This window comes from Diadema antillarum, unplaced genomic scaffold, assembly GCF_040938485.1.
Source record: "Diadema antillarum isolate AM-2024a unplaced genomic scaffold, OU_Dant_1.0 seq00001165_RagTag, whole genome shotgun sequence".
Taxonomy (NCBI): domain Eukaryota; kingdom Metazoa; phylum Echinodermata; class Echinoidea; order Diadematoida; family Diadematidae; genus Diadema; species Diadema antillarum.
In genome coordinates, this window is record NW_027271972.1 from 895960 (window position 1) to 915599 (window position 19640).

Consider the following 19640-nt stretch of genomic DNA (forward strand, 5'->3'; position numbering starts at 1 on the left):
TGGACTTAAAAAAGAAGCATCAACAGAATAATATGGGTCGAACGAAGGAAGGTCGTTACTTGAGCAACTGACAGTGACTGATTAAGGTTTTTCCCACAATCCAACACTTTGCTACACATGAGCAATACCATAAGGGTCCTGAGTCGTTTCAGATGGCAAGGCTGAGGAAGGAGACTGTTCCGTGAGAATTGAGGATCTCAAGAAATCGGAATGAAGAATCTGCAAGATTGACATAAGCTTCAGTTTGCGCAGGTAGTGTTTTAGTCACCAAGAACCGAGAAAATCTATGAAACTGTTCAAGCATTATCCAACTGAGTAACACCACGTCCATCTGCCAAACAACACCACGAGTATGACCCACACAGACAATGTTCTGAATCCACAGTCTGGTCAACTTTTATATGGAAGTTCATGTAAAACTCAGTGGGGTCTAAATGTGCAGAACCTATTCTGATTGGTTGACGATTAAATCATAGAAACTCCTACTTACTACCTAAGCTAACAAGAAATAATTAATATGCAAATGTATGACGGCACAGCCAATGACTTTAGGAATTCCATCAACCAATGGTGGGAGATGAGTTTGACAACCAACTTCATCCGTGGGCTCTATAGCATAAAATGGCGTATCAAATCTCACTGATTTTGTGAACTTTAAACCACCATATCACACACAAATACCCACACAAAGACCTGTATATTGTATATTATTATGTTTATGTTTATAAATCGTGAAGAAGATGTAAAACATGCTCCCCTTTCCTAAAATCACAAAATATTCTATTTAACTATGATACTTTTTAATAGCTGCATTTCATTTTGTTACATTTCTATTCTCTTTTACAATGAATGTAATATGGTAATATTTCGTCTGTTTGTCTGTAATGAGTCTAGTCATTCAATGAAATATTTTAAAATGAGTCGAATCTAGCTCTGCTGTTATTCTTTATTTGGTTTTTCTCTCTCCTTCTGTCTCCCTTTCATTCTCTCTCGTCCATTATATCTAATTCTAGCATTCTTTTCCTCTTCAATTTGAAAATGGCAATTAAGGAGAATGCGTGAACATGGTATTTTTCTAATGCTTGTATTTGGTACTCATTAAAACATAAAAATGATTGAAAATGATTTGAAATGAAATAGAGAACCTCAAAATCTGCTTGTCTTATTGTGTATACTTGCTCATTACTCGTTCAAGCTATTATGTGCCAAGGCAAACAACGATAACTTTCTTCAGTTAATTCTTCTTTCTTCACTTAATTCCTTTAAATCTTGAACATTTTATTCAAGTTAGACAGCTCAGTCATGGTAAAGCCTTAGCCCAGGAGTATTGCCGTTAGAAGATCATAGCAATGCGATAGAGAATGGGTATTCTGCTCATTTGCTGTTGATATTCACGATATTATATTTGTCAACCAATTGCAAACACTGCAGTCGGTGTGTTATTCTTTGAACAAAGCACAGTAATGGTTAATAATGCGTATTGTGATGACAATTTGTAGGTCTTATGGCTTATGTTAATCTTTGTCACAACGGTACAAAGATACTCTACAAAGAGGAGACAAGTTGATTCAAATATTTGTCCCCGAAAATGTTGAAATGTCATACATCGACAATTTCCAAGGATGTAACTCCTTCTTCTTGCAATCAGTCAGTGTAAATAAATGACACGTAGTTGTTGTCTTGTAAAATATTTCATTGTATATAGACTTTGTGATTACACACACACACACAAACACACACACATATCTTATCATACCATAATCTTTGTAAAAAGTTATTCAATCAGGATATAAAGTGGATATATGACGGGATAAAATATTGATGTTAATGATATTACAAGCGGATTAAAGATTTTCTTGATTTCAAGAACAATGAAATGTAAATACACAAATTAAGATATTTTTACATCTAATCTTAAATACGAATGACTTAATTTGAAACGTTCATATCTGTCTTAACGTAAATAAGTGTCGAGAATACATTTTGTGTTTATATCAATTTTACAAAGAACATTCAATATCATTCAACTATTTCAACACATAACAAGGTGAGAAAAAAAACACTTTCAGAATACAATTGTACATTAGTGTCTTCTGAGAACAACTCATCATTGTGGAAAGTGTTGAGTGTAGGTAAATAGGTTTTGATGAAATACGTTCTTTGTTAAAGGTGTATACAAGGTTCATAAAAGACAGATGAAGACTGGCCATGAAAAGCACCATTATGAAAGAATTCTGCTTGATCGATTTTTGGGTTTGCTCTTGAATCTACTTGAATGAAGACATGGATTTAGTTTTGTCACCATGTAGCATCCACGGTGTCAGTATACACCTTACATATCAGTTTTGTAAAATTATAAAATGCATCGAGTCACATATTTACCTGTATACCACATAATGATGAAAACAAAAACAAGAACAGTATGTCCATGAGCACATATAATACGATTTTTCCCCATTGGAGGATTATTACACATTGAATGAAGATTACTGCTAAAATCATTTCGCCAAATGACATGAGGTAATAAATAAATATCAAAATGGAATTTCAAATACCTTGAGACACAGCCAAGTTGATACTTTCGTATTAAATCGTTGAAAGGCGGGATACTTTCTCGTCTTCTTTTCCCTTTATGTAGTGGAAAGGATGATGATAACATCTATGAAAAAATAATGATATAAAAATGAAATAATATTAATCTAAATTACTTGTGTTTCTCCACGCTAACATAACAGACTGGAAGTAGAGACACCCAATATAATTAAGGTAAATAAACACGTGAGATACGTAGAAATTCATAATATCATTCTTACTGAAGGATGAATTAAAGGAAGATATCTTTCCTTGTTTGTTTGTTTTTTGTTTTAAAAAATAAGATTGGCCTTTCCAAAGGATGTCTCCCAGCAAGTAGTCGGAATAAAGACAAATGCTCTTTTCGTATTTACTTTTTCCCACACATGCAAAATTTCGGATATCTTAATGGAATTTGTGGATTTAACATTGATACAATATTCATAACTTTAATTCATTTAGAATAGTGGAGTGAAATAACATTGAGAAGGCTTTGCAGTGTAATGGAATGTATAGGCATAGTTTCTGCGCTAAGCAATTGATTATTTAATCATTTTGTGTGTTACATCTAATTCTTTCCTTTGCTTTATTTTAATCCAACTCCACTCTCTCTATCTCTCTCTCTCTCTTTCGTTTTTTCCTCAAATTGTCGTGTTTCACATTCAAAGTTTTATAGTGACTCCAGATCCAGGCTAACATTTTGTTTGTTGTTTGTTTGTTTTTGTTTTTTTTTTTTTTGCTTTTTTGTTAAATAATTGACATGTCTGTTTCTATCTTGGGAAATAGTGACATGTGGACTTATGAAGGAAACATCCATTTAACTATTTCATGCCCAATCAACCTTCGCGAGACATAAATGGAATAATATATATATCAATTATGACTCTTCTAGCAGCGCTCTCTCATGGAAACTTGTCAATCAACGCTGAATTCGAGCTGACGGAAAATCAATACCACTTTCTTTTTATCTAATTCCACTCTATCTTCGTCTCTCGAACGCTTACAAACTACTGTCATATGACGTGCATGCACACACAAACACACACATATTATGCGCGCGCACAGAAACGCCCTAGCCACGCCCAGCGAGGAGTAAATCCCTCCTACCGTGTTATACACTCCACTCTGATTTTGTAGGATACGACCTGCTAGGCAAGTACATGGATGATTATTGAGTAATACAGCCGGGTTGATGCTGACTGATAGAACGTTTCTTTTGTCATGTTGTATATGCACCGACAATAATTGTTAGATTGGAGCGTAATAATAATCTTTCAGAGACCATTTCTCCATTCACCTCGGGAAATTTCTCCCCCAGCGGGCGATATCGATATACCGGCGCAAGAAGCAAATCTCAGCGAGTGAAATAGTGATCACGTGACATGAAATTTTCCCATCTCAGGTGATGGGCGTACTGGCTGCTGTGGTTGTGTTAAACCCGACGATTTCCCGCGCTAAATCGACTCGCAAAATGCGCGCAAAGGAGAAAAACAAATGTTTGCTAATATTCAACTACATAGTAATCAGTTGAGAGAGTGGGGAAAGCGCAAATAACTAGATAATGTAATTTCACCGTAGATAGAGGAAATTCGCTCACATCACTCATTCTCTAGCAGGAGACACTCACTGAATGCTTAAACCTTGTCTTTCTTTTTAAATCTATCTTTGATAATAACACATAATTCGTGAAAACTACCAGTGATAGATTGACATACACCTCACGGCCACCAAATGACGTCCAGGGTTTTTGATGAAAACAGGCGGACAGGAAGGAATAGCCCCTATTAACAGTTCCTTTCTCTTCTCTATTAAGAAGAAAAACATGTCTCTTAGAAGCATATTCTTCCATAACTCTATTTAACAAGAAAAACAACAACACACATGATCGCAGACATAGAAATGCCAAGAAAATATTTGAGAAATCTAACTCAAAGATTTGCTTTATCTAGTGCAAGACTATTATTTGTTGTTGCTGTTGTTATTGCGACATCAAAGGACAAGTTTCTTCGACCAGAAGTTTGTTTTCCTTATTTGCAGATTTTAAGTTCACAGTTTTCGAAGCTTTTTATAACTCTAAGAGAGCTATTCAATGAGAGCACTATTCACGACTAACATTTCACGACCAACTGCATCTACCATTCCCATGCACTATCCTTTTGACAATAGGCAGTACTTAGGCAGCACTTACAGTGAAACGATTTCAAAAATTGCTTGGTCTCTATGGTTACATCCACACAAAAGGAATTCACATTTGTGAAGATCTGGGCTAACCAGTTTTCAAAAGCCTTTCATCTTTCTTCCTGTCTGTGAAGACACGTATAATTGATGTTTGATATGAAATTCAAAAGTATAGAAAAATAATGTCTTAAGAAATGTCAGTTGTTGGATATCAGCGGATAGATATCCATTAGGGCTTTTGTCATATTGTTAGAGAGGATGACATTTCTGTACCGGGTGTTTTTTTTCTCTCTCTCTCTCTATCTCTCTCCTCCTATTTAATTCTAGATGCACTTACGAAGAAATCTTTACTCGAACAAAGTATAACATGATTGAAGGATTATAACATATGACGTATGAATGTGGGCGTGTATGGTGAATGTGCGCATGCGTGAAGCACACACACACACTCGATGTATATGAATGTATATGATTAAACGCTAAACAAGGCATTTTGTGTAAGTTGTTCGACAACTTAATAACATATAGCAATGATTTTTTTTCATACATGTACTTGCTTCCTTTATACTGTTTTGAGATAGAACTGGGAGAATGATGTTATGTTTATGAGCTGTACTTTTTTCTTCTTTTTTTCGTTTTCATCTGTTGTTGAAGGAGGGACTATGTAATAAATTAGATATGTATTAAAACTAAGGATTGCTTAGATAATATTGATGAAACGTTTTCTTTCTTTTTTCCTTGCCTTACCTTTGAGTTCTTGGTGACAATGGTAGTGGTTGTTTATACTTGTGATTATGCGCCTAAATACGAAATATATTATGCATATGACGTGATATACTTGCGAGACTTCTAGGCGCTGCATGTCAGCGGTGTTCAGCGTAAATTGATAACAATGTCATGGTGATCGTAATCATCGGTATGTGAATTCGCTCTATATTTTTTAGAGTAGTGATAAGTAGTATTTTCTGTCTTTTGGGGTGTATGAATTGTGTGATTATGCATCATTTCTGTATCTAATAGTTATATGATAATAAACATATAAGTCTCAGCACACACGAGAATGTATTGAATTCGGCGAAAGAAGGTGCTCTATGTACATGTGTGTGTGTGCTTATGTGTGCGTGTGTGCGTATGCGTCTGTGTGTGTGATTCAGTGATCATTTACAAAATGTATGACCAAATCAGACTTAAATACTATTCATAGGTTTAGCTATCTTTATGAATCATAACTTAAATAATAGAATCATAATAATATTTCTATGAAAAAAGTAAACATTACTACACATGCCATGAAACCTATTCCTACACAACAATCTGCTTCTATGTATAGGTTCCCTCCACACACAATTTTATCTATCCGTCATGAATGTACCCTTGAGAATAATTTCAATCGATTTTGTGCTATGTAAATGCTTTTTGTATACACTGAACTTATAACTTATAATTTATGTGTCACTTTACATTGTCATGGATGAATGTTGCAAACACAACACTGTATGATTTGTGTGGAAACCTAATAAATGGAATGAAATAAATGTTAATAAAGATGAATTCTTTGTATCATTGCAGACCATATAACCTTTTTGATACATTATAAACGATAAATCAATTTGTACAACAGTCACGGTGTGCTCAAATTCTACATGTATGCATCTCTTCTAGAATTAATATCATACGTGATATCATCATTTCGACAACAGTTACACCTTTAAAGACTTGGAAAAAAATGTATGAAAAATACACAAATGAATGCAAAATACCACTGTGTGCTAGATTGCAGGTAAGTTTATCAACATCTCAGTAAATGTAAAATGAGTGCAGAAACTCTCGGATGGCAATGAAGACCAATCCCTTGGATTACTATGTACACATGGTATATGATGAATCATAATCGCCAGAAACAGAATAGAATTAAGTATATTTGTGTAATTAAAGAAACAAGAACTTTGACTACTCCTTTCGGCAAACCTTGCCTATAAAACACTCATGACAATAATAATCACACAAACATACACAATCATACAGCAGAGAGAGAGTGAGAGAGAGGGGGGAGGTAGCTTTGACAATATTGTAATATCTAATAGCAGGTGCTTGTACAGACTAAAGAAAAACTAAAAAGAAAAAAGAGATAAAACATAAACAGCGGCTGGGTCAAACAGTGTCAGGAATTATCAAGCTTCTGAAAACCGAAAAACAATTCTGAATGAAATTTCTGAATATCAGCAGCTGGACTTATGAAGTGTTTAATGAATAGACACCAAATTACAAAAGCCACGGCAGTGGAAGATACAGCTTTGAAATCTTTAAAGGGGATAAAATGGAGTAAAATCTTACGAGTTCAACTGAAAAAATTTGACTGAAATCGGGTGAAAAATAAGGAAGCTATGACATTTTGAAGTTTTTGCTAATTTCTGCGAAACAGGTCTTGTACAGTGGATATGAATATGCAAATAAGTGAGCTACCCATGTCATCACCTCACAATTTTCCATTGATCGTGTACTTTAAAAAAAGTACGAAAATTTATCATTTCTGTCATTGAAGTCTGAAACATGATTTTATTCCTGGTTGAGTAACTTCAGAATAGTGATCAGTTATATTTGAGCCTCGGGCATAATTGCGTTTGAATGAAAAACTGGAAATTTCAAAATTTCATGAACAAATTATATGGTAAGTTGTGAGGCAATGACATGGTCACTTTTCCATTTGCATATATTAATATTGACCGTTCAAGAACTGTTTCCCGAAAAAATAGCGAAACTTCAAAATGTCACAACTTCCTAATTTTTCATCCGATTTCGATCACAATTATACCGTTGAACTCATAATATTTTACTCTTTCTTATCAGACTAACTTATATTTGGACTTGATTTCCCCTTTAAGACTGGTAAAATCCATAGGTCCGTGCTGGACACGAGGGAGCGATGGCCCTGTAAGGGGCGGAATGGACGCCTTGGAAAACTGCCATTGTTGTTCACAGAGGACCAGTGAATATCAGGTGGAGCAAGTATAGGCTATAGGATACAATTCACCTTGATTCGTGTCTAGCAAACCCTAGTTATTTACTTAGCATGAAGATGACTACATTTCTCATCGTTTTACCTGTCGACGTTATGATGACTCAGTACCCCGTCGTGTTCAAAGTGGGGGTGATGTTCGTTCTTCCGGAACACACAAATTCCGTATACCTAGATGTTCGTTTATCTAAAAATGAAATAGGGTCGGTTTATAATTCGAACATTTGTGGCTTAATTTCAGAGGTTCATTAGTCTGGAAATGAAATAAGGTTCATGATTCCTAAGATTTGATGAAATAAATGAAATAAGGTCCGTTAATTTGAAAATAATTGAAAAGGGTGCTTAATAACAAACGACCGGAATTCCGAACCCTCTTTTTTCATTTTCCAATGGACGAACCTTCGGGATAACGAAATTATTCCATTTTTGGATCAACGAATAATCGGAATATCGAACCTCATTTCATTTTCGGAATTAAGAACCTTCGGAATAATGAACTTTCGAAATAACGAATCTCCGAAATACTGATACGATATTCAAAATTATCATTATCATATAATTTACTCTTATTTATTCAGGGTAACCACTTGGGAGAACTGAGCACTGTTCTCCTAGTGGTCCCTGTTCACATAAAAAATTGGAAGTAAACATATAGACAAAAATTAAAAACCTCGCGTGCAATAACGAAAGTGCAAATGAATTTAAGAACACGTTATCTTACTATAGGTGAATTACGTATGCATACATGTTGCTAGAACACTTCTCCAGAAGATGAAAATGCCTTTTTTTCACTCCTTGCTGATTTTGGGTAATATGAGTCCGTTATTTTGCAAATTTCTTGTTCACAAAATAACGAACGTTCAGAATAACGATCCGTAAGTGAGAGAAAATAAAGCTTCGCAAATATTGCGAGTACCTCGTACCTCCTGAAATGGGAGTCACTTTGGTGTTTCTATTTTCAGCTTGGACATGGCACTTCAGTATCAACATGAACAAAACTAAACCATTACCTTTTAGTTCGGTTGGCACCATTCAATATTTTCCAACATCGGAGGGATTTTAGGTGAACTTATTATATCGCATTTTGTCTCAAATTGATTTATTCACTGGAAAGCATGACCGGGTTTCATAGGGCAATCAATAATTTATGTTGACTCCTACAAGTAATCATGTTTTGTTGTCAATATGGGTTTTTTTAATGTCTGTTTGATGTGTTCATGCGTACAAAGCGTAATAGTTATCTAAGTGAATGTACAGATAACAGAAAAATAATAGAGAATGAAATCATATCTTCAAGAGGACAAAGAAATATTGCCGTAGCGATCGCTCTCGCTCTCCTTCAGTTATCTTAAGATATATAAAGAATATGACATACATTTTGAAGATGTCTTTTGGCAACATGACAATTCCTAAAGAAATGCTTATGGCAAAAGAGCTACAATTGCTAGTTCCTGGTTACACCCCAGTGTTAGAAAGCTGTCAGAGCAAGCAATCAGCGACAAAGAACCTGACCTTTCTGGAAGTCATGGATGGCATTGTATGTCGTCTTCTCTGCCTTAAAGGCAGACTGTGGTTGGTGATTTGGGCAGTGATTTTGGCCGGCGACAACAAAGTGTAAACAGGCGACGAGCCAGGAGAAAAACAGAAACAGAGACTATAGACTTAAAAGAACATATATATTTTTACACCATCTACCGACTGCTATAACATCCTCACCTTGACACTTTCTCTCTCTCTCTCTCTCTCTCTCTCCCTGAGTCTGTTTGCGCTGTGATTCCACCCATCTCATCACAACGGCCCATTTCCAACGATGACAATCAACTGATCTTTCTTTTAACATGGAACTCTTTGGCCCGAATTCACGAAGGTGGTACAATCTTTGTCCATGGTTTAAACCTTGGACAGAGACCGTAGTTTTGCACGGGGCGCCAAGTGTCGCATGGCCTATTTCGTTACGAAATCAGTCATTTCGTTAACGCAATTCGTCGACGAAATGACTGATTTCGTAACGAAATAGGCCATGTGTCACCTGGAGCCGTATACAAAACTACGGTCTTTGTCCATGGTTTAAACCATGGACAAATATTGTACCACCTTCGTGAATTTGGGCCTGTATGTTATTCAAAGGTTTTTCGATGTAGGCCTACTTTGTTAGGTACATAGACCCACCATGGTATTATCGTTTGTTTGATTAGTATGTTTATAGATATCATTGCGTAGTTATTGTGTGATCGTATGTATTCAGATTCAGCGGTAGAACTGTACCTGTCCACGTATGCTGTACTTTGTGTAAATGTCATTGTTTTGTTATCTGTTATGACTGTATATGCAGGGCCCCCAGGAATAACAGCACCTGTTTACTAATTGGGCTACCCTGTTGAAATAAGACTGAATAAATAAATAGATAAATGAATAAATAAATAAATTGATTAATTAATTAATCAATCAATTCAGTTTAGCTTTTCCAGTTGTAATCCACCATCAAGTCGGGTTGCAAGACGTCACCAAACTGCTCCATTAGTTACAAGCCAGTCTCTGAACTTGGCGCCTGGAGTTTTGTAGAGTGTTTTTCTGCATATAGGCTTGGTTGTAGCCAAGGGTGACGTGTGTGTCTGCTGGATTGTGGCAAAGTGGCTAACTTTACCCCGCAAACGTTATATTGCTCCATATTGACGTCCGTTTGCGGTCTAAATATAAACATGCTTATTATGGTGAGTCAGCTACTGCAGTACCGCGTCACAAAGTCACAAAGAAACGTTTCGAAATCGCCATTTTCAAAACTGCGATACTAACACCCTTTGTCTATTCAATCTTCACTCTCATCCCGTCCAATTCACTATTCGTGCATAGTGTATTCCGCATTTTAACTCATCATCAAGATTGTGAGGTATCCGTTTGGATTAGAGTAATTAGAAAAACCGCGTTGTTCTAACATGTTGTCGTCATTTTGATAACGTCATCACCAGTAAAGTCTGTCAACACAAGCATGATTATGTTAAGACTCCTTTTATTGTCCGAAAACAATTAGCGCAAGTCGCAAAAATTCGGTATTGGTCCTCATACCTAAGCGTGGCATATTGCATTTTTTAATTGATATTTCTTTTATGATCAACAAAAAAACAAAAAAACATCAAATGTAGTATTTTATCAATATAATTGCTAATTTTCATTTCATTTCATTTGTCAAGTTTCCACACAGATTATATAATGTTGCATTTGTAGCATGCATCCATGAGTATAAAAAGTAACACATATTTGTAAATTCATGCAGACTTCAGTAATATTACTTGATACAATTGAATTCAATCAGTCTAAAGTGCGTTACATTCATATCGGATGATTATGATTATGTGAGGGGGAACCTAAATAGATGCAGATGTTTGTGGGGGTAGGCTCTTTCTCTGTTTAACTCCCTCACGATGTTATAAATGAATTTAAAAGAGTTCCATTTTTGTAGGCGGTATGATGTGGCATCATTGTCATAATTTAGAGAATGACGACAGTGACTATTTTGATGAAAGATATGATAAAGAGAAAAATAGGAGATATATTTTTCACGACTATTGATTAAGATGTTTAGAGATTACAAAATATTTGATGTGATTTAGGAAAAGTGTTGAAATAAGATTTTATGAGATGAAATGGTACACACTGATCGTAAATATATTTAAAAAAAAACAGCTCGCAAAAGTGCTGAGATAATTGGCATTTGCTTTCAAAGGTTGTTGTTTCAAGTTGTATTAAATTTGCTTGTCTATCGCTACTCTCAACCTGTCCTAAGCAGTTCAAAAATTAACAGAAGGTATCTCACGAAGTTTGAGTGACCTTGTGTTTAAGTGCAATGGTGGTGTGATATGACGTTCTGAAATTATCTCGACGAAGAAGTTGACGAATTGCGGACGTTTCTCCGTAGTTCTTTTGTGTTCCGTTGGTGCGCCTGTCACTATAAACTGTGAGAACGAAACTGCTCGAAACACGTTACGATCAAACCCTCCATCATTGGTCACGTTACCAACGTTATTGGGTTAATAGCTAGCAAGTACGTTAGTTGTGAACGTGTAAAATGTCATGAATTATGAAAAGGAAAAGTATTTGATTTGATAATGCATCACATTAACACGCCTCTGAAAACTGTCAGTCAACCATTTCAACTATTTTAAATTTACCATCGAGTGTTCATGAACTATAAAGAACTTGTCAGATTTGATGGAGTTTTTTTCAGCACCTAAATTCATCGTTGTTGCTGATGTTTGAATTGTTTGCATACTGCGTGATGCAAAGCAGTTAATTTCACTAAGAATAGCTCGTTACCCGTATTGGACTACAGGGATCAGAGCAACATCATTACCGGTAGCCTGGAACCGTTGAGTGAGAAGTTTAGAAAATCCATTGCTCAGCATCATCATTACCTTCTTCACTTCCATCTCACTTCAGGACTTGCCTTATATTTACTCATAGAGCGTCGTTTCTCCTTACTTGCGTGCCCTGCACGTCGAACACGTCATTACCAATATCACTGCAACTTTCTTGTAATGGCTGTCGACCGCCTGTATCTTGGTGTAGCCATGCGAGTCCTGCCCAAAGCAATGTTTAGAGTTCCCGACTATACGATCGTGCTTTGGAAATGTATCATCTACTTCGCCTCATCTCATTCTTCTTCTTCTCCCTCTCTTCTTTTTTAGATGTTGAGGAAATCGATCAGTGTCAAGAAGTCGGGGTTTACGATAAGTTGTGTTAAGTAATCTGTCTGTTTCCTCTTCTCGGTTTAGGAGGGTCTACTCCACAGCAAGGAGCTGTTAAACGTAGCGCAAAAAAAATTTCAATGATTAGCCGCAGTTAGTACCTTTTATTTCAACTCTGAATGTCAAGAACCAAAAGGACAGTATTACATTATGATAGTCTCATATTCTGTTTGATAAGTGGTTTTGCAGGAGTTATAAAAGCACTTGAGTAACACTGGATTACTACTGCCGTTTAACACGTCTGCAGGTTATCTAATATTTTTCAGCTTGTATTCTGCGATTGTCATAAACGAGACATCCGTGCACAAGAGCTTAGTCAGTTATTATGTGACCAAAAAAAAAACCCCCATGAAATTATGCACCACTACTTATATGGCTGATGTAATTGGTCAACCAACGGTAATAAGATTAGCCAATCACCGATCGGTAGTTAGTGTTCTCTGCTAGCTTGCCAACTAACCAGCTATCCTCATATGTAGCACTATATAGACTACCCTCTGCTTAGAGGACAGCAACGTTTATGCAACGCAAGACGAAGGAATATGAGCACATCCAGCTCCTAAAGCGTGGACCTGCAGAGAGATGCTTAATGGTCGCGAACATGATCAATGATACAAGCTTTCGTTGGACACCCTTCTGTACTTTTCAAACCTTCAACATAACTCTTTCCCTATTCTGCAACGTGTTGTTCTTGTGCATAACGTGTCGCCAGGAAACCCTGCACCACGTTACCAAAGCTCTCTATCAGCTGTTTGGAGGCCTTAATATGTCATTGGGTCTTTGGTGGGGTCTCTATTCGATATCATGGACTATGGCCAGCTCGATATCCATGTGTAGAGCAGTGGTGCTTGTGTTTTCTTTCGTCTTTCGGATATTGTACTGCCTGGTGTTAGCGTGTGTTTGTGGCATCAGTATCAACATGTACGTCATGGTGAGTCGACCATTGCGTTATTATACCCTGGTCACGGCTGTGAAGTTTAAGTTGGCTGTACTTCTCAGCCTCTTTGTTACCCTTGCCATTTACTCAGTTTACGCTCCTCTGCCAAATTCGCCATTAACGGAAGGCCTGTTATGTCTCTGCGTCACTAGCGAGGAATGCGAGGTAGCAGAATGGGTTGGGTTGCTGAGGAAAGTTACACTGATTTCTCCTGTGATATTAATTCTTTTGCTGTCGACTCTTGTGAACTTAAAACTACTGCACGTAGCTCGAAGGAAAGCTAGAGGGATAGCATCCTGTCACATGCATGTAAATACGAGGGAGACAACTGGTACCAATGTCGACAGACCTCCTCACACTGGCAGACCAAAGCGTCAACGAGGCATCCAAAATGTAGGCCACCATCGCCGACGAATGAAGGGAGTCCTGACAGTTTTCTTGCTAACAACTCTCTCGTTCGGATCTTGGCTTCCTTTTGTAGTCTCCCTGGCTGGGGGAGAGAGCCTGGTTTTAGACTACATCTTAGATAGCTCAGGGATAGCAACTACTTGGGTGCAACCGGTTGCATACATGCTGACAAACTGCGAAGCAAAGGAAATTTGCACGGCATGCCTTTCACGTGCATTTCAGCGCTTTCTTATCAGACGTCAAACATTGAATTGATTACTTTGATAAAGTTACTTCTCTATCACAAACACATAAGGAGTGAATTAAGAAGTTCTTGTATGACCCAAATTTTAAATGCTTATTTTTCGTCATTATGATACATACAATGTACAATTAGCTTGAGCAGCATGGTAAACTAGAATTAGCATTGCATGCAACATCGTGTAGAAACATCTGAAAGGTACAACGGGCTCTTCAAAATGTAGGCCTATGCGTCAACGATTTTTTTTTTCAAAGGGGTTCAAAGTACTAACGTTACGTGTACAATTGCAACCCGAGGGACATAGATGATGATAATGATGATGGTGATTACAGTGCACAAAATAATCATAATAAAACTGTAATGATAAGTTATTTGCACATCAACACTTTGCTGGCAATGTAGCTATCATATAAACTGACTGTATGTACCATTACATTTTTGCATTGTTGATTTCATACATGCTGTAAGAAGGTAAAAATGACAATCAGACGATTTTATCCAAAGCCTTGCAAGTCGAAATGAATGTTTATGTCCACTCACAAGCAGAAGTTCATGAAGAATTCAAAAGAAATTTGAAGATGAAGACAGAAGATCCGATGAATATTGAATTATTAATTTCTGATTTGATAAATGACGACTGGTCAGAGGTGTTTCATCAGTCTAATACTGACAGGGCCTATGATATACTCATATCTAGGTTAACGGATTTATATGAGAGAAATATACCGTTAGCCTTCACAAAAACGAATAGAAAAAATAGAAAACCTTGGGTAACCAAAGGTATAATACAATCCATAAAAACCCGTAATAAATCATATAAATTAGCATTGAAGAGTAAATCAGAATCTCAATATTCAAAATATCGTTTTTATAGAAATAGATTTTCCTCAGTGATACGACTTTCTAGAAAACTTTATTACTCACGGAAAATTGAATCACACAAAATTGATACAAATGCGCTTTGGAATACAGTAAATGTTTTAATGGGGAAAAATCTCATAACGACAAATGTAATTCAAATGTTGATGATGAGCTGGTAAACGATCCACTCAAAATCGCAGAAGAATTTAATACGTATTTTGTTGAGATGGGTCCTCGTCTTGCCTCTACCTAAGATTCGGGAAATGCTCATTTTACTCAATACTTGCCGTCATCTCCCGAAAATTCTTTATTTCTCACGCCCACAAATCGTTATGAAATTATTAAAACAGTCAAGGAACTTAAGACTAGCCATTCTAAAGGCTATGATGGATTTAGTGTTAACCTTGTTAAGCAGATAATAAACCATATAGCCGACCCATTATCTCATATTTTTGATTCATCGTTTTCTTCTGGTCAATTCCCAAACTCATTAAAAATAGGCAAGGTTATACCAATTTACAAGATGACTCATCTCAAATGAAGAATTATCGTCCAATTTCTTTGCTTCCTGCCTTATCAAAAGTTTTAGAAAAGATTGTACATAAAAGACTTTATGGGTTTCTGAATGATAATGCATTATTAGTTCCTAATCAATTTGTTTTTTTATATATTGATGGTAAGCAATTGGATCAAAAGTCTTGTGTAAAATTTTTGGGGGTAACTATCGATTCACACCTAACATGGTCCGATCATATACACCGAGTTTATTCAACAATATCAAAAAATATCAGGATCCTCTAGAAAGTAAGAGAATATCTGACAATACATACCCTTCAAATTCTTTATAATGCACTCATATTACCCCATTCCACCTACTGTAATATTGTGTGGGGGAATTGCGGCGTTAACAAAATAAAGTCGATATTGTTATTACAAAAACGTGCTGTAAGACTTATTACCGGTTCACACTACTTAGCACACACTGAATCTTTGTTTTATGATGTAAAGACTCTTAGAATTTCTGATATACATACATAGCAAACAGCAATATTTATGTATAAATATACTAACCATCAGCTCCCTGAATTGTTGAAAGATATGTATATTTCAAATTATAGTATTCATTCATATCCTACCCGTCATGCAACAGATTATCATTTGGAGAGCCCTAAACTCATTATAGCTCAAAATTCCATAAGACATCATGGTCCAGAATCCTGATGTGTGGAACTCATTGAATGATGACCTTAAACGCAGTTCTTCTCTACAATGTTATAAATCATCTTATAAAAACGTTCTTCTCGCAATGTACCACTCGAATTAGAAATTACGCTTTTGTTTTATAGTTCCCAACTCCTGAATACTGTATCTCATCGCTTTTCTTCTCTTCTCTCTTTTTTCTACTCTTCCTATTCGAGTACCTTATTTCTCGGGTTCTGTTCTTCTTTCGTCTTTATACATTCCACCTTGTGTTGTCCTTTTTGGTCAGATGACATTTAAAATATTTTAAAGATTTACATTATTTGTTCTACGTGTGTATAATTGTTCCGTTCCTTCTCTTAGTTAAATAAAAAAATTGTTATGAGGTATATTATGTTCAGAGGCCGTTTTCAAAGTCAAGCGTTTTGCCTTTTGATAACGGTCTCCTCCACCTGTACACTTAAAGATCTGTAATGATATTTATGTATTATTTCACATTATTATATATTTGTAATGCGACATTTTGTTTATATTTTCATGACTTGTAAATGATATGTTCGATATTGTTATACTTATTTTCTGTTATGTACAAGTGGAGAAATAAAACTTACTGAAACAGAAACTGAAACTGAAGAAGTGTTTGGCTATTGCAGTGTGAGGTTTCAGGATTGTCATGATTGATAAAAGCTATTTTAGTTGAAATCTAAACTAAGGATCAGGGCCCTGTTTCATAAAGCTGTTCGTAAAGTTACGAACAACTAACGAGCGACTGGCGATCAGTTCTGATGTGCTATACTCATCAGAATTTCCATAATTCAGCACAAGAACTGATCACCAGTCGCTTGTAAGTTGTTCGTAACTTTACGAACAGCTTTATGAAACACCCCCAGATGGTTTACTATGGCTTCTTATCCCTTATTGATCCCGTTAAAAAAATGAATGGCTACACTTACAGTATAAAATGAAAGCGTTACAGTGTTAGGTCTAATGAGATGACAAGTTCTCAAGAACTTGCCCAGATAATAAAAGCAATTTATCAAATGTAAGTATGTATGTATGTATGTATAGATAGATAGATAAATGAATAGATAGATAAATATTCGGGCGAACGTGTTGTTGTTAGGAAGAAAACTCTGTATACTCCAGAGTTATTTCTCGCCTAGATGGCGTAAGTAACTTAACATTGATGTTTAATTACTTCATGAGTGTCATGGCGAAGGACGCAAAAATGTTATCGATACAAATGTTGAAGGATTAAAAAAGAAAAAAAAAATCTTGGGAAAAGGCAGGCAAAATGCAGTGGTTATCACTTTGATCATCCTCTTTTTTCTCCTCTTTTTTTACTTTTTTATTTTTTCCAGCACCATAATGACTGACATGACTGGTGACTGGTGACACTGGATGACTGGTTATTTGTGTATCTCTTTTTAGTCCTTCCACGGACTACACACATTGTACATGTGGCGTTACCGCGATCCTCTCTTCCTCAAGGTTTATCATGCGATATGTAGACCTTTTTTTGCGGAGATGATGAAATTGCTTCATGCCATGCCATGCCACTAATTGATTCCAATATGGCTATCATCAGAAGTCATACGACATCCATTATACGTGTCCGTTATGTTCTTCCTGTCACGTGCTCGAATCAATATCGCCATGCATCCAATCAGGAAACGTTTTCATAAGCCAATCACTCAAGTGCAGTTCAAAAGTCCTACCTCACACTGGTTACACCGGCACTGAAACTATAGTCTATGAAAGTAGACGAGGGAGCAACTTCTCCCTACTCTGGTCAGTCTTGACTTAGACTCCTCTCCGCTTCAATATACACGATAGAGTTCTCGAGGACTGTATTAAGGTCAACAGAGGAAGACGCCGCATGGCCAAGACAAGGCAAGCAAGCCTGGAAGATAAGAATGACAGTATACGTGGGTGCACTGAAAACGTTGAAGGAATACTTTAACTACTTCACCAAGTACTTTACCCCATGATTGTTTAGGAAAGTGATAGGTGCTTGTGAACAAAAACCTTGCAAAATCCGATGATCCTAATTTTTAATGGTTATCATGGCAAGAGGATTTTGAATTACACTATACTAGAACAGGTGGAAATGCAGAGCTAACAACAAAAATGGTAAACGCAACTAACATTACGTGGTTTCCAATATGCACTTCTTTAACTGCCAACATGGCTGTGTCAGTCTTATCAAATCTGTTGTTCCTGGCAATTGTGCGTCGGCAGGCGAATCTCCAGGACCCGACAAAATTGCTCTATCTACTTTTTGGATTCTTAAATCTTGTCCTAGGAATTTGTTGGAGTCTGTTTTCGACAATGTTCTACGTGGCAAACACGAACCCTTCTTTGTGCGAGTTTGTTGTGACAGTATTTCCTTATCCCTTTCGGATCATATTCTGTCTCGTCTCGACGTGTATCTGTGGTATCAGCGTCAACATGTACGTCCTGATCTCCCGACCTCTTCATTACCATGCTATCATTACACCGAATAGAATAAAACTAGTGTGTATTCTCTGTACTTTGCTAGCAATCGTAACCTTTTCACCATTTCTGCCTTTTCCACAATCCCCTTTGCCGATGGTTAATTACTGCTTGTGCACGTTACAACCAAATTGCTCTTTCCCGACGTGGGCTAACATTCTAAGAAAAGCCACTCTTATTGTACCGGCTGCAGTAAACCTGTTGGTGTCAACCAGTGTAAATTTTAGGATACTCCGCATTGTTCAAAGGAACCACCGACATAGTGGCTCCAGTAAACTTACGTTTCCTTTCAAATGGAGATGCGCTCTCATCAGGCGAGTCTCACCGTACACCCATAACCCAGAAACATCGCGGAGTGAGGGACAACCTGTCACGGAGAGCGGCCCTCCGTGTTTTGAGGAACGCGCGGGACCGAGCGGGCCGAGTGCAAAAGGCGTCATAACGGTGTTCCTGCTGACAACATTATCTTTCACTTTCTGGACGCCCTACATGCTTGCTGTGGCATGGGAAGAGAGTTACCTGTCTTATAATATCATCGACTCCACAGCGGTGGCAAACACGTGGATGCAGCCGATTATCTACCTGTTGACCAACAAGGAAGCAAAGCAGCTTTTCAAGCATTTCTTCTCTCGCTGCCTGAAGAATTGATGATGTATATGACTGTAGCCAAGTCTTGGTTATCGTACTTTTGTCTTGTGTCATGTAAAAATACTCATTGTTCCAATTAGTCACTATACACAACCATTCTAGCAAAATATGATGTTCCTTGTATTTACAACCGTCCTTCGTGTTGTTCAATGTGTGCATTTGTGTGAAAGTAGTGACAAAATACTAGTCGTACCTTTCAATTACTTGAGGAATAATTCAATTCAATTCAATTCAATTCAATTTATTTTCATACTTCTCAATGAAGGAATGTACATCAAATATAATAAAAACATAGTGAATCATAATATCCTTCTTGGATGTACAGTAAATTAATATAAAAAT